The sequence below is a fragment of the Coregonus clupeaformis genome, unplaced genomic scaffold, assembly GCF_020615455.1.
Source record: "Coregonus clupeaformis isolate EN_2021a unplaced genomic scaffold, ASM2061545v1 scaf0841, whole genome shotgun sequence".
Lineage (NCBI taxonomy): Eukaryota > Metazoa > Chordata > Actinopteri > Salmoniformes > Salmonidae > Coregonus > Coregonus clupeaformis.
The window spans coordinates 216,864-226,954 of NW_025534296.1; the positions used below are offsets into that span (position 1 = coordinate 216,864).

At 48.2% G+C, this 10,091-nt stretch overlaps 1 long non-coding RNA gene across 1 annotated transcript; it reads left to right on the top strand.

The window, feature by feature from the left end:
- Positions 1-2,925: 2,925 nt before the first annotated feature.
- LOC123485757 lies at positions 2,926-6,340 on the top strand. The gene is made up of 3 exons (XR_006659140.1): positions 2,926-3,003; positions 3,116-3,273; positions 6,300-6,340. It is a non-coding gene; the product is annotated as an uncharacterized LOC123485757 (long non-coding RNA).
- Positions 6,341-10,091: the final 3,751 nt, after the last annotated feature.

Genomic DNA, 10,091 nt, shown 5'->3' on the forward strand with positions numbered 1-10,091 from the left:
GAGAGGAACAGACAGACAGAGGGAAAGACAGGAAGACAGGCAGACAGACACACAAAGGGTCAGACAGACAGCAGACATAATTAGCAATGCAAAAGCTATGAGGAAACTGACCCTCACACACTACACGCTCCTGTAGTCTATGTAAGGGTAGTTAATATCACATGATTTGGGGAGAGCTGGTTTAGTAATAAAAAGGTGGCTTAGGGCTTGTTCATTGCGCATTCCCACATACTTGATTCCTGAGGCTTGAGCTGCCATAGCTACTTTAATGACTGGAACACCAACTATTCCAAACATATATTCTACATTCTGTAGAGAGATACATGTAGATACAGTATATAAAAAACATTTTTAGTCATTTAGCAGACGCTCTTATCCAGAGCGACTTACAGTTAGTGAGTGCATACATTTTCATACTGAATTGTATATGAATTGTTACAATGTAGTTTAGATTTTCTTTGCATTGACACACACATTGGCATGCATCAACAAGGGTGTTAACACAGAGCTGCCAACTCTCACGCTTTCGCCGTGTGACACACGTTTTGCCTGTTTTCCACCGCACTCACGCCACACATCCAATTTCTCACGCAAAAAAAATCGGCCGAGACTCGTTCGTCCTTTTTCAAACTCCCCGACGGTAGATGGCGCTGATGAGCGCCACTGAACCATATGTGCTGCACCCCGAAGTTAGCGACAGAAGAACAGATACCATTGCCGCGAAAAAGTCAACATGAGATGAAACGGTCACTACCTCAAGAAGTCTGATAAGAAGCTGAGCTGAGACTAGGTATGTAACAATGAAATGTCGTCCAATTGAATACTCACTCTCTTAAACTTTAAATCTTGAAATAAATGATTTGTTTGTGCGTGTGAACATGATTTAGTGTGGTGAATGTAAACTCAGCTGAGTTCGAACAGGTAAGCTGTATTCCAAAGAATTTAACATAAATACAGGAAATGTGTGCAAAAGAAGTAGGTATGTTTTTGTAACTGAGAGTAGAGTTATTAAACCAACATGACCATTTTAATTGTTTAAGGTTTCAAAGATGTCCCGTAGAGACCTTTGCCAGGACAAAAGCGAAACCTTTTATTTTATTTAAAGAACCAGCCAAGTGAGAAAAAGGACAGACAAACACACTGACAGAACAGCCAGAACGATTGATAGAAACGACAGGACAACAGACAGAGGAGCAACACAAAGGACAGAGAGAGCAGGAGACAGGACAGACTGACAAACAAGCAGAGGAGCAACAGACAGGACAGATTGACGACATGCAGAGGAGCAACAGACAGGACAAATAGAACAACCAACAGGGCAGATGGAAGAAGACACAGAGGGACAGAAAGAAGAGACCCCCCCAATCCAACAGCAGGGCCAGAAGAGTCGTGCTCTGGCTGGAGCAGCAACATATAGATCCATTTTCAAAAATGAGTGGACCTCTTCATGGCCATGTATTACCAGAGGGAGCCTCAACACGCACTACTGGTGTGCAGTCTACCGTATTGAAAACTCATGTTGCCACCAGGGTGTGACAGATGTAGTGCGCCATATAAAAAGCAAAGGCCACCAAGATAAGCAACGAGCTCTCCAGTCCACAGCCACAATATCCCAATATGCAATGGCCGTTTCATCTGTAGGGGGTATGTCTGCACAAGAGGTTAAGGTATGATATCTGTAATGATTCTGTCAAGGTTCAGTCAAGAGTTTTGTGTTCTAGTTGATCACGGTAAAGTCATGGTTGATAGTTTTGACTAATTTGTGGTTTGTATTTCAGTGTAGTACAGTCCAGTTTTCTTAATTTGAGATCTTAGTTGCTGAATGTGTTTTTACCTGTGCCCTATTATCGCAGGCGTCTATTTTAAATAAACTATGGTCTTTTGGGAGGATTAATAATTTTTAATTTCTTACAGACAAGAAGGGCTGAGGTCAAAATGACAGCTGGGTTGGTAGTTCACAACGTCCCCCTAGCCTTTGCGGACCACCTGGGGCCTCTCCTAAAGAATGTTTCGGAGATTCGAAGACAGCGCAGGAGTACAGGTGTGCCAGGACTAAGTCATCCTGCATTACCAATGAAGCACTCGCACCATATTTCACACAGGAGCTTGTGAAGGAGATGAAAAAAGCCCCGTATACCCTTGTTACGGATGGGTCGAATGACACTGGTATTTCACAAACTATTTGAGATTTTTCTCCTCTGCAAAACATGTGCTTTGTGTATTTTTAAACATCTAATAACATGAACATCTGTATGATTCTAACTTGTCATTATAGGAGTGGAAAAGATGAACCCGCTTACTGTCCGGGTCTTCATGGGCAGCAAAGTTGTCCACCAGTTCTTAAATATGTGCACAACAAGTGGGACGAGCTGTGGGCCAGCAAGTGAGATCTTCACCAAAATTAACTCCACCATAGAGGAGCATGGCATCCCTTGGGAGAACTGCATTGGTCTCTCAGTTTACAATGCAGCTGTGAACATTGGACCACGTAATTCCATTGCCTCTAGGGTGCTCCAGAAGCATCCCAACACCTATATTCATGGTTGTCCTTGTCATGTGGCACATAACACCGCCAAAGCTGCAGGAGTGGGATTTTTAAAAGTGAGTTAAGGCCTGATTTATCTTTACATGTAACTTTTTATTTGTATCCTAATTACGTGCATTGACTGAATGTGTTATGATTGATTTATGCATTGCAGGTGTCCGGTTTTGATTTGGAGGATATGGTAGTGGACATCGGTTACTGGTTCAAGGGTAGCACAAATCGGAAAGGATACCTGTCAGGTATGCATGTTTGATACTATTAAGTGTAATACTGAAATGCTGAGCTGTAGAAAATATATGATATGGATTTAATGTCTAAAACAGAGTTTTGTGAGCTCCATGAAGCGGAGTACATGGAGGTCCTCCTGTGTATCTCGGTCCGTTGGCTAAGCCTTGAATGTTGTGTGACCAGGATCCTGAGGCTGTATGAACCTCTGGCCAGCTACTACAAATCTGCTAGTATGGTCATCAATTTTCAATTTCATTATGCAGCAACTACATGGATTGTTAGTCATTGTTACTTGTATTAATGACAACCTCTTGTTTTGTGTTATTTATTGATTGATTCAAGATGAAAATCAGGCCAGGTTCAAGAGACTTGTGCAGACATTCACTGACCCCATGACAGAAGTGTACCTGCTGTTCTTCCAAGCCACCGTACCAACTTTCACTTCTTTCAACTTGCTGCTTCAGAGAGAGCAGTCATCAATATTTTTGTTACATGATGAGGTGGGATTGGATTTTGCTGTTTTTTTCCATTCTGTGTTTCTTGCTGATATCTGCAGGGGTCCTCTAAAACAGGTTTCACCTACTATTTTTGTAAATGTCTGTCACGATCGTCTGAAGAAGCGGACCAATACGCAGCGCGTGGAGTGAACATGATGACTTTATTTATTAAAGCAACCACGAAAAACAACAAATGACGATAGTGAAGTCCTCTGTAACACTGACAGAAACATGGAACAAAAACCCACAATACCCACGAGAAAACACACAGTATAAATATGGCTCCCAATCAGAGATAACGAGGCGACAGCTGTCACTCGTTACCTCCGATTGGGAGTCACCTGAATAAACACGAACAATCACCACACATAGAAATGAAACAACCAGAATACCCAACATAGAAATACACCCAAACAAGGAAAATGAACAACCCTGGCTCAATAATAAAGTCCATGGAGCCAGAGTGTCACAGTACCCCCCCCTAAAGGTGCGAACTCCGGGCGCACCAGCATACAGTCTAGGGGAGGGTCTGGGTGGGCGTCTGTCTATGGTGGCGGCTCAGGCACTGGTCGTGGTCCCCACCCCACCATAGTCACTACCCGCTTGTGTAACCTCCTCCACATGACCACCCCCAACTAAACCCCACAGGATTAAGGGGCATCACCGGACTCAGGGGCAGCACCGGACTAAGGGGCAGCACCGGCCTAAGGGGCAGCACCGGACTAAGGGGCACACCGGGCTAGGGGCAGCACCGGGCTAAGGGGCAGCACCGGCCTAAGGGCAGCACCGGACTAAGGGGCAGCACCGGCCTAAGGGCAGCACCGGACTAAGGGGCAGCACCGGGCTAGGGGGCGGGCACCGGGCTAGGGAGCAGCACCGGGCTAAGGGGCAGTACCGGACTAAGGGGCAGCTCCGGACTGAATGGCGGATCCTGGCTGGCTGGCTCTGGCGGATCCTGGCTGGCTGGCGGATCCGGGCTGGACGGCTCTGGCGGATCCGGGCTGGACGGCTCTGGCGGATCCGGGCTGGACGGCTCTGGCGGATCCTGGCTGGGCGGCTCTGGCGGATCCTGGCTGAACGGCTCTGGCGGATCCTGGCTGGACGGCTCTGGCGGATCCTGGCTGGACGGCTCTGGCGGATCCTGGCCGGGGCGGCTCTGGCGGATCCTGGCTGGACCGGCTCTGGCGGATCCTGGCTGGACGGCTCATGGCTGGCTGACGGATCTGGCTGCTCATGGCTGGCTGACGGATCTGGCTGCTCATGGCTGGCTGACGGACCTGGCTGCTCATGGCTGGCTGACGGATCTGGCTGCTCATGGCTGGCTGACGGATCTGGCTGATCCTGTCTGGCGGAAGGCTCTGGCTGATCCTGTCTGGCGGAAGGCTCTGGCTGATCCTGTCTGGCGGAAGGCTCTAGCGGCTCCTGTCTGGCGGAAGGCTCTAGCGGCTCCGGTCTGGCGGACGGCTCTGAAGGCTCATGGCAGACGGGCGGCTTTGCAGGTTCAGTACAGACGGGCGGCTTTAGCGCCGTTGGGCAGACGGGCAGTTCAAGCGCCGTTGGGCAGACGGGCAGTTCAGGCGCCGTTGGGCAGACGGGCAGTCCAGGTGCCGTTGGGCAGACGGGCAGTTCAGGCGCCGTTGAGCAGACGGGCAGTTCAGGCGCCGTTGGGCAGACGGGCAGTTCAGGCGCCGTTGGGCAGACGGGCAGTTCAGGCGCCGTTGGGCAGACGGGCAGTTCAGGCGCCGTTGGGCAGACGGCAGACTCTGGCCGTCTGAGGCGCACCTTAGGCCTGGCGCGCAGTGCCGGAACTGGAGGTACCGGGCTGAGGACACGCATCTCAGGGCTAGTGCGGGGAGAAGGAACAGGCCGGACCGGGCGGGCGACGCGCACCGTAGACTTGGTGCGGGTGGCAGGAACAGGCCGGGTCGGGCTGGCGACGCACACCGTATCCTTGGTGCGTGGAGCAGGAACAGACCGGGCTGGGCTGGCGACGCACACCGCGGGCCTGGTGCGTGGAGCAGGAACAGGCCGGGCAGGGCTGTCGACGCACACCGTATCCTTGGTGCGTGGAGCAGGAACAGGCCGGGCTGGGCTGGCGACGCACACCGTAGGTTCTGTGCGTGGAGCAGGAACAGGCCGGGCTGGGCTGGCGACGCACACCGTGGGCTTGATGCGTGGAGTAGGAACAGGCCGGTCCGTACTGGGAACACACACCACTGGCTTTAACTGGGGATCAGAACGGGCCGGACCGGACTGGTAACACACATCAGTCTCTCACGCCGTGCCGCAACAACTTCCCCTTCCTCTACTCGCCAATGGCTCCCGTAATCCGATAGCCTTCTCTCCACGTCTCCCTGTAGCAGCCTCCTGCTGCCCAGCCGCCCTAAGCCATGTGCCCCCCAAAAAACTTTTTGGGGTTGCCTCCGTCCTTCCAACGATGATGGCCCTGCTGACGCCCGTTGCTCCTCTCTCGCCAGGGCCTTGATCTTCCCCCAAGGTCCCTTGCCCCCGAGCATGTCCTCCCAGGACCACGATTTGCCCACCTGGGCCATCGCCAGCCTCTCGAGCTCCTTACCAGGCGCTTCCTCCCATGTCCAGCTGTCTTGCTCCTGGACACGCTGCTTGGTCCTTCTATGGTGGGTTTTTCTGTCACGATCGTCTGAAGAAGCGGACCAATACGCAGCGCGTGGAGTGAACATGATGACTTTATTTATTAAAGCAACCACGAAAAACAACAAATGACGATAGTGAAGTCCTCTGTAACACTGACAGAAACATGGAACAAAAACCCACAATACCCACGAGAAAACACACAGTATAAATATGGCTCCCAATCAGAGATAACGAGCCGACAGCTGTCACTCGTTACCTCCGATTGGGAGTCACCTGAATAAACACGAACAATCACCACACATAGAAATGAAACAACCAGAATACCCAACATAGAAATACACCCAAACAAGGAAAATGAACAACCCTGGCTCAATAATAAAGTCCATGGAGCCAGAGTGTCACAATGTCTGTTATAGATGGTGAAATTCGTACGCAAGCTATGTTCCAAGTTTATGGTTCCAGCAGCTCTGCAGTGCCATGAGGAGCCTTGTGAAATTGCCTTTGAAGAAAAGGCAAACCATTTACCAGGTTAGTATTTGACTATTATTATGATCAAACACTGTGATATGTGATATTTAGCCTTGTACCTTATACCGATATGCTGTATTGGGTTCACAACCAGGGCTAAACTTAACAGATTACTCGACGAGGGTGAAATCACACCACAGCAGGTGGATTAATTCCATGAAGCTGTGTTGTGTTTCCTGACAAGTGCTGTGGACTATGCACTTAAGAAGCTACCACTGGAAGAGCCACTGATCAAGCACACACAATTTGTAGATGTACGGCAGAGGGCTGAAAGTGACATCGAAGATGTCCTGTACTTTGTTGAAAGGTTAGTTTTTTTTCTCTAATTATTGTCTATCATCTTAGCTAAAATACCCTGTGTTTTATGATGAGGTGTGTTCACTCCTAAACTGCACATTATATATTCTTATGTGGCTTCTCCTCAAAGATGTGTATGAACTGCTGCTGGTTGATGACTATATACCTAAAACGTAACAACTTGTAACTCTACTTTCATAAATAGGTTTCCCCATCTCCTCCCATACCATTGGCCAGAGGAGCATGACCTTCTGGGTGAGGAGTTTCTAAATTATCAGACCATGCCAATGATATCCCTGCAGGACTAAACTGAAATGGAAAGCTTCTGGGCTGAAATGGCAACCCGGAAGCATAAGGTAATTTTTTTTTCCTTTTTTGTCTTTCCTTTTGGCAGGTGTGGCTTGGCTACATCTGTTGCTTAAAATTGTTGCATGCATATATGTGTCATGCATGTTTCAAATTATGCATGTTTTTATCTGAACTTTGTTAATGGATCAACCTACAGTATACTCACAGTATTAATCAATCAAAAATCAAGGTATGTTTTTCCATTGTGTTTTGGTGCATTTTCCATAGGTGACAGGAGCCAAAGAATTCGAGAGGCTTGGTGCCGTCGCCAAGCTTGTCCTGGTGTTGCCCCATGCAAACGCAGATGCTGAGAGGGTGTTTTCAGTTGTGGGACTGAACAAAACCAAGAGAAGAAACAGCCTAGCATTGGATGGCACCCTGTCCTCAATAATGACCATAAAGATGGCCAATCTGGAGCCCTGTTTCAAATGGGAGCCCCCCTCCGATATCATCAAGGCCTCCAAGAAGGCCACAGGCCAGTATAACCATGCCGACAGATCATAGACAAGAGGCCCATTTGAGATGAGCCAGGTCTGCGCAGAATCGATCACCGGCGATCACCGCCCAATGCATGCTGGTTAGATTTGTGTCCGACTTGATCCCGACTTTCTCTGACGTCATGCACACGCGGGCAACGATAACCTCTTGAGATCAAGGCGGCCGCAGTTCTGAGATGCAGGCAGTGCAATTGCTTTTCACCGACTGCAGGACCCAGGCGGACCCAGAACAAAAACTCACTATGTTAACATATGCTATTCCCACATAAACATCTAAATGTTTTCTACAACAATATTAATAGTTAGCTATACCAGTGCAATGACCTTTGGCACACTTTCACAACTCGTAGTGCTACATTCTCACTGCCAAGGACATGATCAGCGACTGATATATTCTTAGCAACACGGTTACACAGTATAACACTGTTTTATATAAATTGCACACACTTCACCTGAGCTTTTAGTGCCTCTGCAATGAGCTGAGCCCCAGTCACATCTTCCATTATTATTGTCGAGAAATCTGTTCAAAGTGCAAACGCGGTTAGCAATGCTTTCTTGGACTTGTTGTTCAGTAGCTTATAAATCGTGTTTAGAACTCTTGCAAATCATTAGTTTTTGTCTGCTTTCCAGCATGCATTACATGAGTAGCTTTTTCTTCTTCAGTGGGGTTTATAGGCAGTTGGCATCCAACGTTATGGTGCATTACTGCCCCCTATTGTACAGAAGTGTGGACATGAGCGTGCAATAGCAGTCATGAATATTTAATAAACTAGTAGCATTTTTCTTTTTTTATTGCAAGAAATACATAATAAGCCCTCATTATGTGTTTATAACTGCACTTTACTTAACACTTAACTCAATTAAGTCATTATGAGTGTATGACAGTATGAAAAAAATCAAAAATGTATGCACTCACTAACTGTAAGTCGCTCTGGATAAGAGCTTCTACTAAATGACTAAAATGTAAAATGTAAATGACTTGAGTGTATGCATTATAGATATAGGCTTCATAGAAAGTGTTACAAATGTTCTCCTGTCATCTTATAGGAGATCCATTCATGGATTTAGTTATGGCTTGAGAATGTGACTGGTCTACGGAGTTCTCCTTTATGTCTGTCTTTATATGTGACAACAACTTTTCTGTATTATGTGTATTTCCACAATCAATAATCATAAACGGTGCTTCACTATGAATACTTTTGACTATGTGGTTTGAAGTACTTTACCGTTATCTTGCACATACATGAAGACTACTATAGACAGAAATCAATGCAGTAATGTTTTATTAAATAAAGGCTCTGATTAAAATATCATATTAATAAAATCAGGCATTTGGCTAATTCTTCTTCCCAGAAGCTCCTCTGAATGGTTTGGAGATGGCTCTGGAGAGCGTGTAACACCCTGACTATGAGTGGCGTTTACGGGACTGGGACTCCTGGGGAGCAGGGGCCGGTGTGGTTGTCAGGTCCTCCTTGGGAGGGGGAGTGGATGGAACCTCTGGAACCTCACACTCAGCATCTGTCATAAGAACATTTCATAATCAGAAAATGAATGTGTGTGTTTGTGTCTGTCCGTCTGCCTGTCCGTCTGCCTGTCCGTCTGCCTGTCTGCCTGTCTGTCCGTCTGCCTGCCTGTCTGTCTGCCTGTCCGTCTGCCTGTCCGTCTGTCTGTCTGTCTGTCTGTCTGTCCGTCTGTCCGCCTGTCCGTCTGTCCGCCTGTCTGTCTGTCTGTCTGTCTGCCTGCCTGTCTGCCTGTCCGTCTGCCTGTCCGTCTGTCTGTCTGTCTGCCTGTCTGCCTGTTTGCCTGTCTTTCTGTCTGTCTGTCTGTCTGTCTGTCTGTCTGTCTGTCTGCCTGTCCGTCTGTCTGTCCGTCTGCCTGTCTGTCCGTCTGCCTGCCTGTCTGTCTGCCTGTCCGTCTGCCTGTCCGTCTGTCTGCCTGTCTGTCTGTCTGTCCGTCTGTCCGCTCTGTCTGTCTGTCTGTCTGTCTGTCTGTCTGTCTGCCTGCCTGTCCGTCTGCCTGTCCGTCTGTCTGTCTGTCTGTCTGTCTGTCTGTCTGTCTGTCTGCCTGCCTGTCCGTCTGCCTGTCCGTCTGTCTGTCTGCCTGTTTGCCTGTCTTTCTGTCTGCCTGTCTGTCTGTCTGTCCGTCGGTCTGCCTGTATCTGTTGTCACTGTTTTAACAAGCTTGTCATAGGGGTGATACATCAATGTGACATTATCGATGCTTATCACTTACCCTGTGAAATATGAGTCTCTCTGAGACGTTTGGTAGGCAGTGCATCCTGTTCAGGGTGTCTCTTCGGTTCCCCCCTTTTTGTCTTGAACAGCTGTTGACAAAACACATCAGGACAACTGAGCCTGTGTAAAATACAGAGTGTGCATCCCAAAAGGCACCCTATTACGCTACGTAAGGCACTACTTTTGACAAGGGCCCATAGAGCGCTGGTAAAAGTAGTGCACTATATAGGAATAGGGTGCCATTTGGGACATAACCATTGACTCTCTCCCATGTGTATTAGGATTGCATTACAGCGTCCTCACT